Genomic DNA, 22,371 nt, shown 5'->3' with positions numbered 1-22,371 from the left:
ACAAACTTGTAAGTAAACTCCAAAACAATGCATGAAAGTAAAACTTAGATTCAGTAGGCAAGGGAGTCATATCTCCTCACATATGTCATGCATATGATTCCAAGGTGATTTGCAAATTTCCACTCATACTTTTCTTACTTTTTCCCCCAATCACATTGTGGGGCCAGTAGAGTCTTAGTAGCTAAGGTATCCAGCAAAAACTAGTAGCATTAGTTTTGCCAGTGACAAACAATATTAGTATAATATGGTGACTTATATTTTATATATCAAAGCTATAGGAATAGAGTTCGTTTTATAGAGTTAATCAGTAAATAAGAGTCCCCTAGGAGAAGACAGATTGTCATTTTCTAGGCTCCTGCAAACTCTGGTTGGAAACATAAAACACTCATTAATATAAAGGAACCAGGTTAGAATAGCAGTCACTGCAAGGGACCAACTGGGCAATTTTCCAAAGAATTACTGCTAGAAATGATCTGAACCCTGAATGTGAAGGCACTTTTTTTTTCATCCCTTGGTGCTACACTGGAAGAGCTATAAATAGGACTTTTTGGCAACTGAGGCAAGTACTACAACTTTCTGGGGGGCAAGTAGTATAAAATCACCTTCAGTTGGGATATCCAAGGACAACAGCCTATTGGGGCAGATAACAAGCCTGATATTTCAATGAGTGCAGGCAGAGATCCTGAGATATCAATACTCTGATGGATAGGTTTTCTGTGGAAAGAGGAAAGGAAGCAGGAAATCTGGTAGCTTCCTATTTCAACAAATTAATTTTGATAAAGAGGGAAACCAAATCAGTTTGTCTTTTAAACCTAAGTTCTGTGTTTATATACTGTTTTGCTTTTTTTTGTTGTTATTGTTTTGAGGGAAGAAAGCAAAATAAATCTGTAGTCCCAAGGCAGGTAATTGGAGAAGTCTTGTTCTTAGTTTTGAAAGAAACCAGACTGGTGTATCAGCTTCAAAGAGGTACTGGAAGCATTAGTCCTGTTGCAGCATTCCACTGTAGTTTTCATGCTCTTATCCCTATACTCAATAGAAAATTAGGTCAGTTGTTTCCTCATATCTAAGAAACCTGCTTTTTTTGGAGGGAGGGTGAAGAGAAGAAAAATAACCAAAAATTTCACATGGATGTTTTGGAGGAGAAAGATGAAAGAAAAACTGAAGGCTTACTCTTGGAAAAAAATAATCCTTCAAAGTATGATGATAATGTTAAAGTTGGAAAGGACCTTAGAGATTATAAAGTTTAATTTCTTAATTTCCCTCAGGTGAAAAGTAAGACCCTGGAACTGAAAAGTGCTTTGTCCAATGTCAGAGCCAACCAGTTTGTGTGAGAGATAGAGGCAGATTTTATTCAATGTGCACTATTTTATGAAGCATGTTGTTTTCCTTGAGTGACTATGGCTCCTTTCTATTTTAGTGAAAAACTTCTCTACTAGAATAGGGAACATGGAAACTGATCTGTGCAAGTCAGTGCTGGCACACTGGGCAAACCTTTAAGGAGAGTGGTGGTTTAGCTACATAGGGCAGCAACCAAAATGGAGAGTTCTTTCTGCTGCATTATTTACAACATTCACTATTCTATAGGAGGTGGCTCCATCCTCCTTAGCAAGGTTGATCTTTGGTGCTCCCTGGACTTTTCCATCTTATTCTAGACAGACAGACTGATAGGTATTGTTTCTTTCTCAGTAATATCAAAACCACTCATAAAATATGGAGATTAGCTCTTTATACTAGCCTAGTTTGGAGCAGGATCTAGTTTGAATAGATAGCATCATTGTATTCTTCTTGTTGCTCAGAGATCTTTAGTAGCTCCCTACTGCCTACTGAGTGAAATGCAAAATTCTTTATTTGGCATTTAAAAGTCTTCTAAGATTGGGTACTACCCTACCTTCCTTGTCTTATACCATATGACTCCTTGCCCCTAATATTTTATACTACAATCAAGTTGAACTCTTCAATTCAGAAACAAATGATTGGGTGGATGATAAGTGTAACATTAAATGACGCCTCAAACAGACATTAAGCTATGGATCCCCCCCCACACATATATCAAACACGTTTTTAATTGTAGACATCATAGAGGGACTTCAAAGATCTTTCTCTTTGGGGGAAAAAGGGGAAGCAAAGCTCAGCTAGGCAGAAGTGTGGGAAAACCAATAGGAGGTTTTTAGACACAGTGCAACCCAGGTCCTGGGAGCTAGACAACAGCACAGGTTCTAGCATTAGATAGCAAGTCAGCAGGGAAAGTCCCATCCCTAGGCAATGTCTGAATTTTGAGAACACTGTTGGGAACAAACCACTGCATAGGCAGAACCTGGATATAAAGGAGGAAACAAAACTCTGCATAAGTCAATGCCTGGGCCACATAGGCAACATTTTGACCAATGATAAACCAGGAATCAAATCCCAGCCTTGCACAAAAAGCTCAGGACTATACTTACTCCCTATACCTCAGGAACAGAACTCAACAAGAAAAAGGAGCCAAAAAAACCTAATAAGAGCACTAACTAATCATGAAGATAGAAAGACCATCTCAGAAGAAAAAAGCACTGATAAATTGCCTACATGGGGAGTCTCAAAGAAGTTTATGAATTGGACTCAAATCCAAAATCTCCTAGAAGAATTTTAAAAAGCAAAGAGGAAGAAGAAAAATATAAAAAAAGAAATGAGAACCATGAAGGAAAATTATCAAAAATTTACCAAAGAAATCACCTCCTTTAAAAGTAAAAAATAGCCAACTGGAATGAAATTCACTCTTCAAAAAAGTAAAATCTACCACTTGGAAAAGGAATGCAACTCATTTAAAACTCAAATCAACTAGCTAGAAGGGGAATGCAGCTCAGCAAAAAATAAAATTACCCAACTGGAAAAGGAAACACAACACTAACTGAAGAAAATAAAACCTTAAAAATTAATGGACAAATAGAAACTAATGATTCTATGAGACATCAAGGTTCCATCAAATAAAATCAAAAGACCGAACAAAATTGAAGAAAGCATAAAGTACCTTTTAGTAAAATCCAAGGAACTGGAAAAGAGATCCAAGAGAGATAATTTATGAATTATTTATCTACTAAAAAACCCAGATCAAAAAAAAAAAGAACCTGGAAAATATCTTTCAGGAAGTTATCAGGGGAAAACTATCCCAAAATACTTGATCAAGAAGACAAAATAGGGCAGCTAGGTGGTGCAGTGGATACAGCACCAGTCCTGGAGTCAGGAGTACCTGAGTTCAAATTTGACCTCAGACACTTAATAATTCATTACCTAGCTCTATGGCCTTGGGCAAGTCACTTAACTCCATTTCCTTGCAAAAAATAACCCTAAAAAAAAAGACAAAATATGCCTTGAAAGAATACACAGAACATCTCCAGAAAACAATTTCCCAGGATAAATACTCCAAGAACTAATACAGCCAAATTCCAGAATTCCTAAATAAAGGAAAATGAAATACTGCAAGCAGTCAAAAAGAAGCAATTTACATACAAAAGAAGGGAAATCAGAATTACACAGTTTCAACATTGAAGGATTGCAGGGCCTGAAATGTGGTATTTAGGAGGGCAAAGGACCTTGGATTATAACTAAGAATTTACTGCCTAGCAAAATTCAGCATATTCTGCCAGGGAAAAAGATGGATGTTCAACAAAATAAAAGACTTAGAGAAAATTTCCTGATAAAAAGACCAGAACTGAGTAGAGAAATTGATTTTCAAATACAAGATTCAAGAAATGCATGAAAAGGTAAATAGAATGGGGGGGGAAACGTCCAATGTTAGTCAAGAACATTAAATTGAATGCAGTCCTACAAAGGAAGTTACATTTGTAACCCTTGAGAATTGTATTTCTTTTAGGATAGTTAAAGGGTTGAACATAGTTGAAGAGGTTGTATGTACTAGGGGTATAGTTGGTTCTTTTCCTTAATTATCCAAGAAGACCAAAATGAGATCATTTTGTTTGAAACAATTACAGTGTGTCCAACTGTGGCTGATCTGACCAATAGAAGGTCATAATGTTTTGACATAGGTTGGGCACAAATAGTCCAGGTAAACACCTGGGCTGTTTACTCTAAATTTATGTATCTCCTCTTTCCTTTGAGCTACTTTGATTTTGCCTTGCTCATAGAGTTTAGCACTTGCTCTGATGAGGAAATCCTATGCTGGGCAGTCCTATGTCAATGTCTCCTATGTCTTACAATCAGAGTAAAGTTCTTTTTTTTCCTTACATTACTTTTAAAAAATTTGTCTTTAATTTATTTACACATTACAAAAATATTCTTGTTTGAGTAAACATGATATCCTCTCCCCCACAAACATATCCTTATGAAAAATAAAGTAAAAGAAAGAGAAAATAATATGTTTCAGTCTGTGTTCTGATATCATCACCTCCATCTCAGGTGGATCACTTTCTTTATCATAAGTCCATCATAGAAATCACTTCCATATTTTTCCACAGTTTCTGTTGCTGATTGTAATTCCCTCCATCCATTCTTCCCTACTACCATCTATTATATTTTCTCTCTCCTTTCACTCTGTCCCTCTTCAAAAATGTGCATGGGGCAGTTGAGTGGAGCAGTGGACAGAGCACCAACCTGGGGGTCAAGAGGCCCCAAGCCCACATCCCACCCCAGAGACACAGAAATCTCCTGGTCCCATGATCCCAGACAGACCACCCAATCCCAGCACCTTGCAAAAAAGTAAAAAAAGAAAATGTGTTATATATAACTATCCTCTCCTATGATCTACGCTCACCTCTATCACCCACATTCCCCTCTCCCCTCCGTCTCCTTTCTCTCCCTTTTCTTCTAGATGTTTACACCCTATTGAGTATGTATGCTGTTTCCTCTCTGAGACATTTCCAATAAGAATGAAGTCTCCCTCATTCCCTCTTGCCAGCCCCCCTTTCATATCATTGTAAAAACTACATGAAATATCTTAACCTATTCTACCTCTCCTTTCTCTTACTTCCAGTACATTCCCTTTCCTCCATTGACTCTATTTTTTACAATATATTATATCTTCAAATTCAGCTCTCTCCTTTGTCTCATCTATAAAAGCTCTTTCTACCTGCTTTATTAAATTAGAAGGTTCATATGAGTATTATCAATGTCATCTTTCCATGCAGGAATACACACAGTTCATCATCATTAAGTCTCTCATAATTTACCCTTCTCATCCACTCTCCTTTTTCCCCTGGAAGAGGATGTTCAGTTTTGCTGGATAGTTGATTCTTGGTTGCATCCCAAACTTTTTTGCCTTCTGAGATATTATATTCCAAGCCCTATGAGCCCTTAATGTAGATGCTTCTAAGTTTTGTGTGAGCCTGACTGCAGCTCCACAATATTTGAATTGTGTCCTTCTGGCTGCTCATAATATTTTCTCTTTGACTTGGGAGTTCTGGAACATGGCTATAATATTCCTGGAGGTTGTTTTCTTTGGATCTCTTTCTGGGGGAGATAGGTGCATTCTCTCAATTTCTATTTTACCCTTTACTTCTAGATATCAGGGCAATTTACCTGTAGAAATTCTGTTAAAAATGTGGTAAAGCCAGAAAGCACAATGGGTGCTTCCTGAACTTTTAAGTGTTATTGGGATACTCCCTCACAAGGACCCCAGTGTGTGAGGCTCTGACTGCTCTCCTGGTCTGTGAATGACCACAAGTGCACCCCTCTGCCTCAGGGACTGTGGTGGGGAGGGTCCCTGCTCTACAGGGGGCCTAGACTGCAACCAGGGTCTGAATGAGGTCAAAGCCCCAGAATCCTGTTCCAGGGACAGAGGGCAGACCTCAGCTGTCAGCCCCCACTCCGTTATTTTCCATGGGCTGAGCACTCAGGGAGCAGCTGCCTGGCAGCTCCTGCTGGGCAATGCCTACTTCCATTTCCTGGGATCTGGGCTGTGCTGAATACCTTGTCATGGGTCTGTGCTTTGTTCTCACTCTGGTAGATGTCTCCCTGCTGATAGTTCTAATTTGTGCTTGGTGCTCCCTGGGGTGCAGGTTAGGAAACTGCTTCTGGTGCCAGGAACCAGCACTCCCAGGTGCCCTGGTGCTGTTTCCAGGAGACTGTAGTTCTTTAGCTCCATTGTGCTGCTTCCCCTCCAACCCTGTGGAACATTCTTCCCACTATTTTCAGGTTACCTTGGGCTGGAGAATTACCTCACTGGATTTTTCTGTGGGTTCTGTCTCTTGATAATTTAGTTACAGTCAAAATTTCAAGGTTTTTGAAATATTTTGGAGAGAGCACCTAAGAGAGGCTCTTTTCCTGATGTCATCTTGGCTCTATTCCTCCAAACTAAAGTTCTTAAAAGAGACCTGAGAGAGAGAGAGAGAGAGAGAGAGAGACATCATTTAGGATGTCCCAGTCTTTAGAGTACTGAAAGTATCCATACAAAATTAAATCAAAGGTGACTCTATTATATACTTGGACATTTGTATTATAATAATAGGGGCAGAGAGTGGGAACTTACTTAGAATGATGGGCATAAAGAGATTAGGAAGTGATCTTATCTGAATTCATTCTTTTGTTGACAAGTGATTAGTATCATGATTGGAGTACTAAAGGGACAATAGGAGGGAGTGTATCCAATACTTAGGATGAGGTAGACTGTAGGGCTTTGGTTGGAGTACTATACAGATGGAGGGACTTAAAGGGACTGGATATGAAAATATCATGAAGAGATTTTTGATTTGCTTGATACTTTGGCTAAAATTGGAGGGGAAATGCTTGGGGGAATATAAGTGGTTCCTGAAATGATTTGGCTTTACATGATGTTTTGACTCATGAGAATTGTGTTTCCATGGAGAGTACTTGAAAAGGCAGGAAGGTATAAAGTGATTATGATTTGATCTGATTCATAAACCTTTATAAGTATATTCCTAATGAGACAGAAGAAGGTAGGTACTTAGTGACTATGAGACAATGCTGCTTATGAATCTATCAAGTAATCCATCAATCAGCTTTTGAGAATAGCATTTCTGTCAGGCTAAATAAAAGGATTGCATTTTGACAAAGATGTAAGTACAAGACAGAGTTAAAACAATAAAGCACAAAAAAAAGACAGACTCTGCTAGGAAAGGGTAAACATTAGTGGATAAATAATATAAGGTGAAGAGGCACAAAGACCTATTATTGAATAGGCAAAGAAGGGAGTGTGTGAATACTGAGTAAATCCTACTTAGTAGGTTTGACTCAGAGAAGGAATAACATACATTCTCAATTGGGTTTAAAAAATCTATCTTACTTCATGAAGAGTAGCCTGAAAATGGAAAAAGTGATGAAGGGACTTGATAAAAGGGTAGACAAAGTTTATAAGTACAAATAAACTTGAAGTTAAAATTTAAAAGAAAATTTAAAGAGGATAGGGAGCAAAACATTAATGAAGAAGAATAAGAGGAAAGGAAGGAAAGAGAAAACTATAAACAGGGAAAGATAGCATAGAGGAAAATACAAAATTAGTCATCTTAACTGTAAATGTGAATGGAATGAACTCTCCCATAAAACCAAAGCAGATAGCAGAATGGATTAAAACCCAGTATCCTACAGTATATCGTATACAAGAAACATATTTAAAGTAGAAGGTAAAGGAAAACAACTGACACAAAATATATTACGCTTCAATGGAAGTAAAAAAATCAGGGAGAGTGAAAAATAGATACCATTAAAAGGGATAAAGAAAGAAACTACATCTTTTCACCATAAGCAACAAAATTTATTTCATTATTAAACATATATGTAGCTTATGGTATACCATTCAAATTCTTAGAGAAGAAACTGAGTGAATTACAAGGAGAGACATAGACAGCAAAAACCATAATAGTGGGGACCTAAACCTCCCTCTCTCAGAATTAGATAAATCAGTTAAGGGCTGAATAAAATCTTAGAAAAATTAGATATGATAGACCTCAGGAGAAAACTGAATGGTAATAATATATAATATATATATATATATTTTTTTTTTTCTCTGCAGTACATGGCACTTATACCAAAACTGATCATGTAGTAGGGCATAAAAGCTTTACAATGAAATATAGAAAGAAATAATGAATGTGGGGGCAGCTGGGTGGCTCACTGGATGGAGCACCGGCCTTGGAGTCAGGAGTACCTGAGTTCAAATCCACCCTCAGACACTTAATAATTGCCTAGCTGTGTGGCCTTGGGCAAGCCCCTTAACCCCATTGCCTTACAAAAACCCTTTAAAAAAATAAAATAAAAAAAATAATGAATGCAACCTTTTCAGATTATGATGCAATAGGCATTACATGTAATAAAGGACCATGGAAAGATAAGAAAAATTTAATTGGAAACTATATAACAATCTCAAAGAATGATAAAAGAAAAAAATTCACAGAAAAATCAATCATTACATTCAAGAAAATGTTAACATGAGACATCATGCCAAAATTTATGTACTGCAACAAAGTAATTTTTAGGGGAATTTTAAATGCTTATATGAATAAAATAGACACAGAGATAAAAAAATTGATCATGCAACTAAAAATGTTAGAAAAAGAACAAATTAAAGATCCCCAATTAATGCTACATTAAAAATTCTAAAAATCAAAGGAGAGATTAATAAAATTGAAAGAAAACAATTGGTCTAATAAACAAAACTAAGAGTTAGTTTTATAAAAAAACAATAAAATAGATATACATTTGGTTAATCTGATTAAATAGAATATAAAGAAGAAAGTATACTAAATTACCAGTATCATAAATTAATAGTATAAACTCCAAAGAGGAGGAATTTAAAGAGATAATTCAGAGCTATTTTTCCCAAATTGTCTGCCAGCAAAACTGATAAACTGCATGAAATGGATGAATATTTACAAAAATATAAACTACCCAGATTAACAGAAGAGGAAATAAAATAAATAACCCCATTTCAGAAAAAGAGAAAATCTCTAGATTCAGATGAATTTACAAATGAATCTATCAAAAATTTAAGGAACAATTAATTTCAATTCTACATTAACTATTTTAAAAAGAAGGAGTTCTACCAATTTCCTTTAAATATGGTCCTGATACTTAAACCAGGAGGAGACAAAACAGAAAAAGATCAATCTCCCTTATGAACATTGATGCAAAAATCTTAAATAAAATTTTAGCAAAGAGATTACAGTAAGTTATTACTAGAATAATACACCATGATCAGGTAGGATTTATGCCAAGAAGGCAGTGATGGTTCAACCAAATTGACTGTATCAGTCACAAAACCAGCAAAAATCATATGATTATCTCAGTAGATGCTGAAACAGCCCTTGATAAAATTCAACATCCATTCCTATTAAAAACACTGGAGCATATAGGAATAAATGGAGTTTTATTTAAAATAATAAGCAGTATCTATCCAAAGCCTTCAACAAATATATGTAATGGGAATTAAACTAGGAGCATTTTCAGTAAGATCAGGGGTGATACAAGGTTGCCCATTATCACCATTTCTATTCAATAATTAGAAATGTTACCTTTAACAATAAGAGAAGAAAAACTGAAGCAATTAGAATTGGCAATAAAGAAGCAAATCATTCAATCTTTGAAGATTATATGTTGGAATACTTAGAGAAGCCTAGAAAATCATCTAAAGAACTACTTGAAACAAATAAAAAATTCATCGAAGTAGCAGGATATAAAATAAACCCACATAAATCATCAGTATTTCTATATTTGAACAACAAAGTCCAAGGGCAAGAATTAGAAAGAGAAATTCCATTTAAAGCACCTGCAGACAACATAAAATACTTGTCTCAAGACGAATCCAGAAACTGTTTTTAACACAATTACAAAAGACTTTTCACTGAAATAAATGCAAATCTAAGCTATTGGAAAAATGTAAATTGATCATAGTTAGGTCAAATTAATATAATAAAAATGACAATTATACCCAAATTAAATTGCTTATTTAGTGCCATTACTTATACCAATCAAATTACCAAATAATTATTTTACTGGGCTAGGAAAATATAGTAACAAAATTCATCTAGAGAAACAAAAGTTCAAGAATATCAAGGGAACTGATGAAAAAAATGTAAAGGAAGGTGGCCTAGCTCTACCAGATCTAAAACTATCTTATAAAGAATCAGTCATCAAAATAGCTGGTACTGATTAAGAAATAGAATAATGGACCAACAGATTAGGAAAGATGCAAGAGAAATAGTGGTAAATGACTTTAGCAATCTATTGTTTGACAAACTCAAAGACATTAGCTCCTGGAATAAGAACTCACTATTTGACACCAACATTTTGGAAAATTCAGAATATAATATGGCAATAAGTAGGCATAGTGCCTCATTTTACACCCACCAAAATAGGGTAGAAATGGGTAAGAGATTTAGACATGAAGAACAATACCATAGACCATTAACAAATCAAGAAATATTTTATCTACCAGAACTTTAGAAAGAAATTTATGGTTAAACAAGAAATAAGATTACATTATCAATTGCAAAATGAATGATTTTGACTATATTTAATTAAAAGTTTTTGCAGCAATAAAACCAATGCTGCCAAGATTAGAAGGAAACCTAAAAGTTGGGAAATAATTTTTACAATTAGGGCTCTGCTAAAGGTCTCATTTCTAAAATATATAGAGAATTGAATCAAATGTAAATGGTTACAAGACATTCCTCTATTGACAAATGGTCAAAGGAAATAGGCAGTTCTCAAATGAAGAAATTAAAACAATATATAATCATATATGCATATATTGACTAAGATGACCAAAAGGGGAAACAATGTTGGAATGGTTGTCAGAGGATTGGGACATTAGTGCATATTGGTGGAGTGGTGAACTACTCCAAACATTCTGTAGAGTAATATGGAATGATGCCCAAAGATCAATAAAACTGATCATTCCCTTTGAGCCAGCAATACCAATATCCAGAAGAAATCATAAAAATTGAGAAGGGTCCCACATGTTCCAAAATATTCATAGCAGCTCTTTTTGTAGTGTCAAAGAATTAGAAATTGAGGAGATGCCCTCCAATAAGCAAGTTATCGTAAATGAATGTTATGAAGTACTATTGTTCTAAAAGAAACCATGAATGGTCAGACTCTAGAGAAGCATGGAAAGAATTACAAGAACTAAGATTGAATGAAGGGAGAAGAACCAAGAGAACATTGTACACATTAATAACAATATTGTGAGCTGATCTCTGGTGAATACAGCTCTTCTCAGCAGTTCAAAGAGCTAGGACAACTCTGGGAGGCCTGTTATGGGCAATGCCATCCACATCCAGATGAACAAACAAAACAACAACAACAAAAACAAACTACAGAATCTGAATGAACACTATAGTCACTTTTTAAATTTTTTTTTGTTTTTAATTCCTCTATCATGGTTTTCTTTCTTTTCCCTTAGTCTTAATTCATCATACAGAAAATGACTTGTAAGGAAACATATTAAAACCAAATACACATGTACAATGTTCAGTAGACCATTCATCTCTGAGAGGAGGAGGGTGGGAAGGGAGGGTGGAAGAAAATTATGTAACATATATTATCCATGTGTATGAATTTTGAAAAACTTTCATATCATGTAATCAAAAAATTAATAAAAATAATTATTTACATTTTGTCTCTCCATTAGATGAGGTGTAGGGATTGTTTTTTGCCTTTTTTGGTATCCCCAGGACCTAGCAAAGCATCTGCTTAATAAATATTAGTTGGCTTAACTTTTTGTGACTTTTGGTAAATTTAGTTTCTTGGTTGGCCATATAAAAGGGGGAAGAAAATATGTAACAGACATACAATAGATTCTTTTGGCTTTTTAGGACAGGAAAAGAAAAAGTTCCAGACAATATAGGTATGCCTTGGCATATAAAATGGGATTAAAACATACTGTGAAGGAGAGAGCAAGACCCCAAACAAGATGATAGTTATAGCAGAGAGAGAGAGAGAGAGTTTAGATTTTCTTCTCACACATGATCAAGATGTGTAAGAGTAAGGAGGTAATCTTGTAGTAGAGGGATAAGACTGAGAATTAATAATATTAGAATGAAAATTTTAAAAACAACTAGATGACTGACACTGGGTGTAGAATACCAACCCTGGAGGCAGGAGGATCTGAGTTTAAATATGACCTCAAACACTTACTAGTTGTGTAATCCTGGGCAAATCATTTTATCCCTATTTGCCTCAGTTCCTCATCTGTAAAATGAACTGAAGAAGGAAATGGTGTATAACAGTAATATCTTTGCTAAGAATCAGACATGACTGAAAAATAACTGAACTGAACTTAAGGCTCAGCTTTCTCCCTCTATCTCCCCCCGCCCCCCCCATTTCTTTTCTTTTTGCTGACTCTGCCTGTCTCTTTCTGTTTCTGTTATAGTCTGACTCTCTGTCTCTTTCTCTCTTCTTTCTTTATATTTCATTTAGTGCCCTGAATTCAGAGATTGCTTTCAAAATATCTGGCTGCCTGGCAAGGCCAGGACCTCCAAAGCCCTGGTTTCTTTGTTATGTCAGCATGTGGCTAATGAGGTCTACAACTATTCAGTGACTCCTCTATACTTCCTGCTGTGTGTCCAGAGGAACCATTTGGCCTTATTATTTTCCCATATGCATGGAGATGCATGTCTCTGAAAAGAATGAACCAAGCATAGGAGAATAATAGAATTTCAGAGTTAGAGGGACTTCAGATACCATCTTGTCCAACTTAATTATTAGGGAAGAGGTAATATAGAACTTGAAAAGTTAGGCTACCTGTCCAAGGTCAAACAACTACTTAGTAGTCAAACAAGTATTTTAGCTCAGGACTTGGTTCTAAAATTAGTTTTCTTTCTATTTTTGTGAGTTATCTCTTGTTACACAAGGATTACACAAGTGGGCATATTTCCTTTTTTCATCCCCAGTCTTCTTACCAGTTGCTTTGTCTCTGGATCCATACTCCTGAAGGACTTCACTATTAACCTCATTCAAACATCTTCATTGTACTTACTGGGGATTGCTGAAGTAGTTGACTATATCTAGACCTGGTCCCAGTCATCTTTCATACACTCTTCTTAACAGCTGCCCTGATTCTTCATAAGTAGCTCTGCCCATTCTCTTGCTTTTCAGTTCTAGAACCAGTTAGTCAGTTAGTAAACATTTATTAAGCATCTACTATATTCTAGTCACTGAGCTATTTGCAAGAAATACAAAAGTTACCAAAAGAGTCCCTATTCTCAAGAAGCTCACACTCTAATTGGACAGATAACAAATAAACAAATATGTATACATAGGATAAGTAGAAAATACTTAACAGGAAGAAGGCACTCAGATGATGAAGGGTTAGGAAAGACTTTCTGTAGAAGTGGGATTTTAGCTGGGACTTGAATGAAGTCAGCTCAAAAATAAGAAGCCAGAAAGTTCCTCTCTGCCACTGATCCTAGACAAGGTAGGGTAGTCTCCTCTCATATAATCTACTCTCCTTACTCATTATCCTTAATTTTTATTTCCCTAATTATAATATATAGCAATTTTATATATATGCATAATATATAACATAATGTATACATATTATATTATAATGTATAATGCATATACATAATATCTAACAATTTTATGCATGATTCTGTGAATCTCTATTCCAGTATAATTTAGCATGTATTTTTATGACTATCTATCTATCTATCTATCTATCTATCTATCTATCTTTCTTTCTTTCTTTCTATCTATTTATCTATTATCTATCTATATCTATCTACACAAATGAGTATATATATATATTTATAATACATACATGCATATTTATATACGTATATACATGTATTAACAGTAGGGACTACCAGGTGGTGCAGTGGATAGTGTGTCAATCCTAGAATTAGAAGGTCTTGAATTCATATCTGTCCTCAGACACTTGAAATTTATAAACTGTATGACCTTTGGGCAATTCACTTAATCCCTATTGCCTTGCATCCAGGACCCTCTCCAATTGTACTGATTGATATCTGGCCACTGGACCCAGATGGCTCCAGAGGAGAAAGTGAAGCCGGTGACTTAGCACAGCACCTCCCTCACTCAAATATTTACAGTGCATATTTTATAGTAAGCACTTAATGTTTTTTATTCATTCACTCATTCACTCATTGATTCCTTAGGTATGAAACATTTAAGCACTAGAGGAAACTGGTCAGTCTTTTGACTTTCAGGGATTGTGATCCAGGTATTGTTAATGTGATGCTCACCAAGATGTGCTTCCCCTGAGGGCACTCAAGGAGAATACTAATCTTTTTATGTTTCTCTATCACTAAAGTTGTTTGTTGGTGAATTACAGGTACTTGCCTTGTTAGTTTCTCTCTGTCTGTCTGTCTGTCTGTCTCTCTTACTTTCTGTAGAAGAGTCAAATGAAATCTCCTACCCACTAGAAAACTGATTTTATTCCTGCTTTATTATATTTTATTAATCCCTAATAATATGAAAGGGCAGTTTAAATATATATCAGTAGATACAATTCCAGGAAAACTCATCTTCCTCAGTTCAAATATCAGACACTTACTAGCTGTGTGACCCCAGGCAATCATGTAACCTTATTTAATTCAGTTTCCTCATCTTTCAATCAGTTGAAAATGGAAATGGAGAATCATTTTAGTATTTTTCCAAAGAAAATCCCAAAGGGATTTTTGAAGAGTTGGACATCATTGAAACAACTGAATAGCAATTATCTGATGAACATGGTATAATGGAGTAATCATCAAAGTCTTTTAAATGTTTCAGTATTTACTTTTGATCCATGAAGTAAGGTGAATAAAATAAAAATATATTAAAACAACTACTCAATGAGCTATACTACAATTGCATTTCTCAGACTCAGGTTACCCTAATCAATCTATTAGTCTTTCCCAAATATTTCCCTTATGGAGTTCAGCTATTAAGTCAGCCATTCTCAATGGAAACTCTTAACTGTACACAAAAGTTCCCCATAACAGCTTAAATGTCCTCCATCAGTTTTTACACTAACAGATTCCCATCCTAATTCACTTGTGATTTCTTGTGGCTTATTCCTCATTATGTTATTAGGGGCATTACAGATAGAGAAAAAAATTCTTCTGATTTTCATTATTCAACTTGACTTTGCACTCCCTTACTTTGAATCTTCATGCTGATTCAATTCCCTTTTCATTTTCAACCCCAATTTTCTTGCTCTTTAATTCCTTTTGATTGGTTCTTGCTTAATTTTTAACCTAATGCCAGACATAGCCCCAACTCAACCTCAACCAGAATGGCAACTTGAAAAAAAAGTAGTCTTCTAAATATCTGCCAACAAAATGCCTTTCATGCAATCCTAGACATTTAGAACTGTGAGGAATATTAGAGATCACCTAGTCAGTTGATAAATAGGACAGCCCCTGACCTCAAGGAACTCACAATCTAATTGGGGAGACAAAAAGCAAATGAATATGTATATAAATTGACAAAGATGAGCAGAGAATGTCTTACAGGTATAGAGGATAGCTAGAGTAAATATCTGAAACCAAGAGATGGAATAGCTTGTTCACGGAGCAGTCAGGGTATAAGTGTCACTGGACACTTATAGGACAGGGAATAAGGTATTAAAAGATTGGGAAGATTGGGTGGGGTGAATTGTCTATGAAAGATTTTGTTTATAAGGATTTTTCATCCTGGAGGTGATAGGGAGACAGTGAAATTTATTAAGGAGTAAGTTAACATATTTGAATCTGTGCTTTAGAAAAATCACCTTAGTAGCAGATTAGAGTAAGAAGAGATTTAAAGTAGGCAAATACCTACATGAGCTGTCACTATAATTTGGATTAGGACCCATTTTTTCTGCTTCTGATTAACTCTTATTTTTTTTTCCAGTTTTCAAATTGTATGTTGGAGTGTCAAATATAACTTAAATTCATTTCAACAAGCATTTATCAAATCCTGATAGATGATGTGCAGTGTTAGGTACAGGGGTACAAAGACAAAAAATAACATCCATGTTCTTGAGTGCTTAAATTCTATTTGTATTTGTGTGTTTGTATGTGTGTGTGTGTGTGTGTGTGTGAGAGAGAGAGAGAGAGAGAGAGAGAGAGAGTTAGTGATACAATACAGAAACAAAGTAAATAGAAAATGTATTCCAAATTTTACAGAGTAATTTTAAGAGGGGGCACATTATGTAGCACAGTGGATAGTTTATTAGAATTGGAATCAGGAATCCTCTCTCAATCACTTATTTGTGAAATCCTTGGCAAGTCATTTAATCTCTCTCACCCTCAGTTTCTACACCTATAAATAGAATAATATGAATGGACTCCAAATTTTAGGAATTTCTACCAAAGTGAAAAGACTTTAAGTATAGGCCTGGCATTGGACCATACACACACACACACACACACACACACACACAAACACAAACACAAACACACACATATTTCTTTTAATCATCATATTAAGTGTCATAGATCTTTTAAATACTAAAATAATAATTCACATTTCTTTATTAAATAATAATATTTTCAATGATTGGATCATATTCCCAACTTATAGCTAAAACAGATTTGTTTGAGATTATTGGCAGATTAGTCAAATACTAAACCAACTGTTTTCTGTTCTATACTTTTTATTAAATGAAATGATGGAAATAGTGCTTTCTCAATCTTAAAACCTTGTATTTATATTCTTCTTATTATTATCATTACAATTCTGTAACAACTTTCTATTTTGCCTCCAGGAGAGTATTAATATTCTCCCCTGCAAGGCAAAGAGAAAAAAAACTTCTCTTCTGTCACGGGGAATATTTACAGAAGCACAAGGAGTCTGTTTCTGATTGAAGAGACTCTTCTTATTGCACAGAACATTAAGGTTAGGTTACCTAGGCAATCTTTGGGTTATTGGTCCAAATGGATTGTAGCAACACTAGTAATAATGATAATGATAAATTTTAAAATTTCTGGGACCAAGACTCTCGACAGCATTCAAGCCTATAGAAGGGAAGGGAATAGAGAGCATATGAAAGATATTTAATTTTCACTTGAAATAGGCAATCTTGAAAAGTTAGGACTGGTAAGGGTGATAACAATCCAGTAGATAGTGTTATCTATCCCATAACAAGTGAATCATTTTCAGAAGATGGGGAACCAAGAGACTCAAGTGATGGTGCTTTGCTCCCTGACCATAGGCCAGAAGAGTCCTTATATCTAATATATCTACTTTCTATCCTACATCTCAAATTAGACCTTAACATTAATCTTTTCTTGACTTTTAATTTGAGGTGAAGAAAAAGCTGCTTTTCCTCCCAAACTCTCAACTCTCCTACTGAGATCTCCAAACTAAATTTCAGGGTGAAAGAGGATGCATTCATATCACCCTCCTAGAGTTTCCTAGTTTCATCTTTCCTTGGAATATCTTCTTGTTGACCTGAGACAGATTCTATTAGGTATAGCTTTTTATGTATCTCTTCCCTTGAGGGAAGAATCTTATCCTTTTTGTTTGTTTGTTTTTTTCTTTTTGTGAGGCAATGGAGTTAAACCCAAGATCAGGTAAGCATCACATTTCTGAGCCTAGAATTGAACTAAGATCCTCCTGACTCCAAAGCTGGTGCTCCATCTTATGCACTACTTTCCCATGTATCTGCCTCATCTTGTCTTTTTTCTACTTCATGTTCACACCAATTTTTTTTTTCATGATTTTAGTACTGTAACACATGATTCCTCAACCAAGGCCAAGATGTTATCCAATTCCACGTAAACTCAAGCGTCTAGTTAGGCCTGCTCGGAAGATTCCACTTTTGGCTCAGCTGATGTGGAAGAATAGAGACTGAGAATCCTTCAAGATCCAGATAAAATTCTGTCTTCTACAAAAATTCTAGTGCCTTATTTATGCAGATTATTTTAAATTTATTCTATACATTACTTGTACATAACTGCCTATTGTGTTTCTCATTAGATTGTGAGTTCTGTCCATGCTGAGAATGTCTTACCTTTCTTTGTATCCTCAGTATTCAATATAGTACCTGACAAATAGTAGGCCCTACATGGCACTGTTCATTCTTGACTCTTCTTTTAGGTATCTAACTTATATTTTTCTTTCCTGGGTCTTCACCCCCATTCCATTCTCCCACCAAGATTGTCCCCACAACAACTTTGATCTGGGACCTTTTATCTTCTTTTTTTGCACTATTTTTTGTGACATTATATGCTTACATAGGTTTAATCAACTATTTTTAAGAATTATCTTTATATTTTGTGTCCTTTCTTTGAGGAAGGGTGTTAGAACTTCCATATTAAAATATCCAGTTCCAAGGTCTTTCCAGAGCTCCAGTCTCTCAATGTCAACTGTCTTTTGGACATCTTACACTAAATATCTCATGTGCATCTCAGACTCAAGATATCCATAACAAAACTCAGTTTCTTTCCCTCCCAATCTAACTTTTCCCCAGGATACTATTTCTTTCAGAGGCTTTGCTTTCCTTCACAACATCCAAGTTTGAAATCTGAGTGGACTACTCACCCTCTCACTTTTGCTCACCCCTCCTATTTTATTGGTTAACAAATCTTCAGTTTTCCCCTTCACAATATGCCTTGGATCTGATTCCTTCTCTTTACTCACAAAGTTACCACCCTCACTTAGGCCCACATCATCTTTTGCCCAAAATATTTCAAGAGTTGCTAATTGTTCATGATCTCCTTATATCTCCTCTCACTAATCCCATTCCCCACAAAACTATCAAAATTATTCTCTAGTGGATTCCTATCACTTTGTTGATCAAGTTTTTAACTGAGCCATCTCTAACCTATTTGTGACAAAGCAGGCCAGAGACAGTACCAGTAGATCAGTAGCAGTTTATTAATTACTTTCTTTGCAAGGAATCAATTTGAAAATCATTACTCTATTCCTTGGAGCTCTATCTTACTATTGCAGAGTCAGGTATTTTATACATGATCATAAATGGGCAGGTGATTCATAGAACAACCAAATTTGGGGCTTGAGCGAGTTTCCCAGGATAAGACCAACATACAGGATAATACAACGATTGCATTATTTGTGACCATTCAAGTGGGAATCCTGTGGAAACAATTGAGTTGAATGTATCATTTTGGGGTTACAGTACAGTATAGGATATATTGAAATACTTCACAACACAGGCAAACAAAATTCAGACTAGGACCTGTCATGATATCAGATGATTTCTGTTACTTTGTTTTCACTGTTTTCCCAGGTCCAGAGCCTGCCTGTGTAAAGACAGATTATTAGTATATTCAATATACATTTCATACTAATCAATATGAAAATTATAACTTAACATTCCCTTCTTTCAATCACTAAGGGCAAAGGATTTATTTTTATTTGTCAATTGCTTAAGGCATTAGAAAAAAAGATTTACAAAACTAATTGATTATAGAAATTTGCTATAAAAGGAAAAAGAGGGATATAGTTAACATATTACAGGGGAGAGAGTCCCTTAACTATTTTTGTTTCCAGGCATGAATCTTATCTGACAGTCAATGATGTTGTCACAGAGTGCTAAAAGGCTCAAGACTCACCAATTTTAGTTTTCCAGAGAAGAAATAGCATAAGAAGGAAATAGAGTCAAAGAAATACTACCTAGTCCATGTCCCAGGTCATCTTCATTACCCTTAATCAAAATCCTTTTCTAGACATCCATTTTTTACTTTTTTAGGTTTTTTTTTGCAAGGCAAATGGGGTTAAGTGGCTTGCCCAAGGCCACACAGCTAGGTAATTATTAAGTGTCTGAGGTTGGATTTGAATGCAGGTACTCCTGACTCCAGGGTTGGTGCTCTATCCACTGTGCCACCTAGCTGCCCCTCTAGATATCCATCTTAGCAGTTCTCAGAATGTTACATATGCCATTCTCTATTATTGACTTTATGACAATTCAGACAACCATTTTGTTAACTAAAGCTCAAAACAAATTATACTCCCAGGAATTTTATTCTTACACAGCAAAAACTTATTATTAACTACAACTTAAAACTTTAGTAACTTTTCAGAAAAAAATCCTATTTTTAAAAAATTTTATTTCCCCCAATTACATGCAAAAGCAGCTTTCAATATTCACCTCCAAAACCCTGAATTCCATATACTCTCCCTTTCTCTCATCCCACTCCTTCTCATTGAGAAAGCAAGATACTTGGTATAGATTAAGAATGTAGTGTCATGAAAAACATTATCACAGTAGTTATGTTGTAAAAATAACATAACACCTCCTCCAAAAATAAAAAAAAAAAACATCAAGAAAAATAAAGTTAAAAAATATGCTTCAATCTATATCCAGACACCAAAAGCTTTGTCTTTGGGATGGATAGTATGCTTTATCATAAGTACTTCAGAGTTGTCTTGGGTTACAACATTGCTGAGAAAAGGTAGGTCACTCACAGCTGATCATGCTGCAGTATTTCTATTATTTTCTATACGGTACAATTCCCATTGCATCTGCTCAAGTAAGTTTTTTACTGAGAACATCCTTTTTTATCATTTCCTATAACAGAAAAGCATTTTATCTCAATCACACACTAAAATTTGTGCAGCCATTCTCTACCAGGTGGGCATCCTCTCAATCTCCAGCTCCCCACCATGAGAAAAGAGCTGTTATAAATATCCCTTTACATATACATACTTTATTTCTTCTAGATTATAGAATCTAGCAGTACCATCATTAGACCAAAGAGTAAGAATGGTTTCATAACCCTTTGGGCATAGTTCCAAATTACTCTACAGAGTTGTTGAATCATTTCATAATTCTTCCAATAGTGTATCAGTGTATTAATTTCCCTGCATCCCTTTCAACATTTATCATTTTCTCTTTCTATCCTATTAGCCAATCAAATAGAATGGAAGATGATCATACAAACTCTGCCACACAAGCATGAGAGAGGAGCCCCAGTCCAGCACAGACCTCAGCAGGAGCCTGGATGTCAGAAGACCAGGAGAAGGCCTCAAGAGGCACTCAGCAGCTGTTTCCAGAGTTCTCAGTCCACAGAATTGTTAAGGTGGTCAAGGGGGTCTCTTTGATATCTCTGAGGAAGGCTTCTGTTGCTTTGTCCATACTCAAATCTGGGTCATATTCTGGGGCCCTGGTCTCAGGGAGTAGAGGCACAACAGAGTTTAATGCCTTAGTGGAACAAGGACCCTACACACAGTTCAAGAGCAGAAAAGAGTGCTTATGGTAACCCATAGTCTGGAACACAAGGTAGGAAAGTAGTCATAGCCTCTCATAAGACCTTGGAGTAATTGAAAACTTGTAGGAGCCTGGAGGTATTTCTGAAAACAGCTGCAAAAATCCTCAAAAATAAGGGAAAAGTCTTGATTCATAGATGGTATAATTGTAAACTTCATTCCATATCATCAATTTTGATAACCTCTAGGATAAAATTTAAAATTTAAATCTGACCTCAGACACAGACTTTGGATTCATCACTTAACCTCTCTTTGCCTTCATTTCTTCAACTCTAAAATGGAGATAATAATAACACCTACCTCCTTCAGTCATTATAAGGATAAAAATGAGATAATATTTGTAAAGTGTTTAGCATGGAGCCTAGTACAAAATAGGCTTTATATAAATCATCATTATCAATATAATCTTTATTATTAATTACTTTATTCCAGGCACTATCTTAGACACTGGGAATGAAACACCTTTGTTTCACATTTTTCAGCTTCATCACACATTATTCCCAATCATACACATTGCAACTTATTCAAACAAGCTTCATTAATGTTCCTCAGTGTTCATTCATCTTCTGTCTCTTTGCTTTTATATTAGCAGTTACCATTTCTGAAAAGCAGTCCTTTCTCACCTTTGACTTGTAGAATCCAAAGTTTCTGTCAGTCTAAGACAGCATCTTTGTAATACGACTTTTCTTTATCCTTCACCCCTGCCCTCACAATCACTTTGTACTAATGCCTTACCACACAATATACTATGTTATAGCTCTTTTGTATTATAACTTCATATGATCCCTTCTCATAGTCTATATTGTAAGCTCTTCAAGACTAGGGGTAGGTTGATTTTTGTCTTCATATTCCTAATGCCTAAAATAGTGTTTGGGGCATAACTGAACTTAATAAGCCTTGCTAATTTATTTCTTGCTTGCTTGATGCAATTATAATGTTATTTATCATAATAACAAATAAAATTATAAGTCAATATTAAATGAATAAAATAACTGTAAAATTATTTTTTGGAAGGTTGTGAAGCACCTTGGCTGGCCTATCTGCCTTGAGCCAATCTATTCTTATCATGGGGTTCCTTAGTCTTTTTTGTAATATTCTTAAAAGTTGCATTGTTAGGGGATGTTGACTACATTTTCTGGAAGAATCTAACGAATACTGATACTAATGATTTAAAGCAGTTAATATTCTGGGAATCACTGATTGAGAAGTCTTATTGTAAACAAACTAATGCAGCTATAAATGTGAAACTCAAATTTAGCTACT

The sequence above is a fragment of the Macrotis lagotis genome, chromosome 4 (assembly GCF_037893015.1).
Source record: "Macrotis lagotis isolate mMagLag1 chromosome 4, bilby.v1.9.chrom.fasta, whole genome shotgun sequence".
NCBI lineage: Eukaryota > Metazoa > Chordata > Mammalia > Peramelemorphia > Peramelidae > Macrotis > Macrotis lagotis.
Note: the sequence above shows the minus strand (reverse complement) of the source record.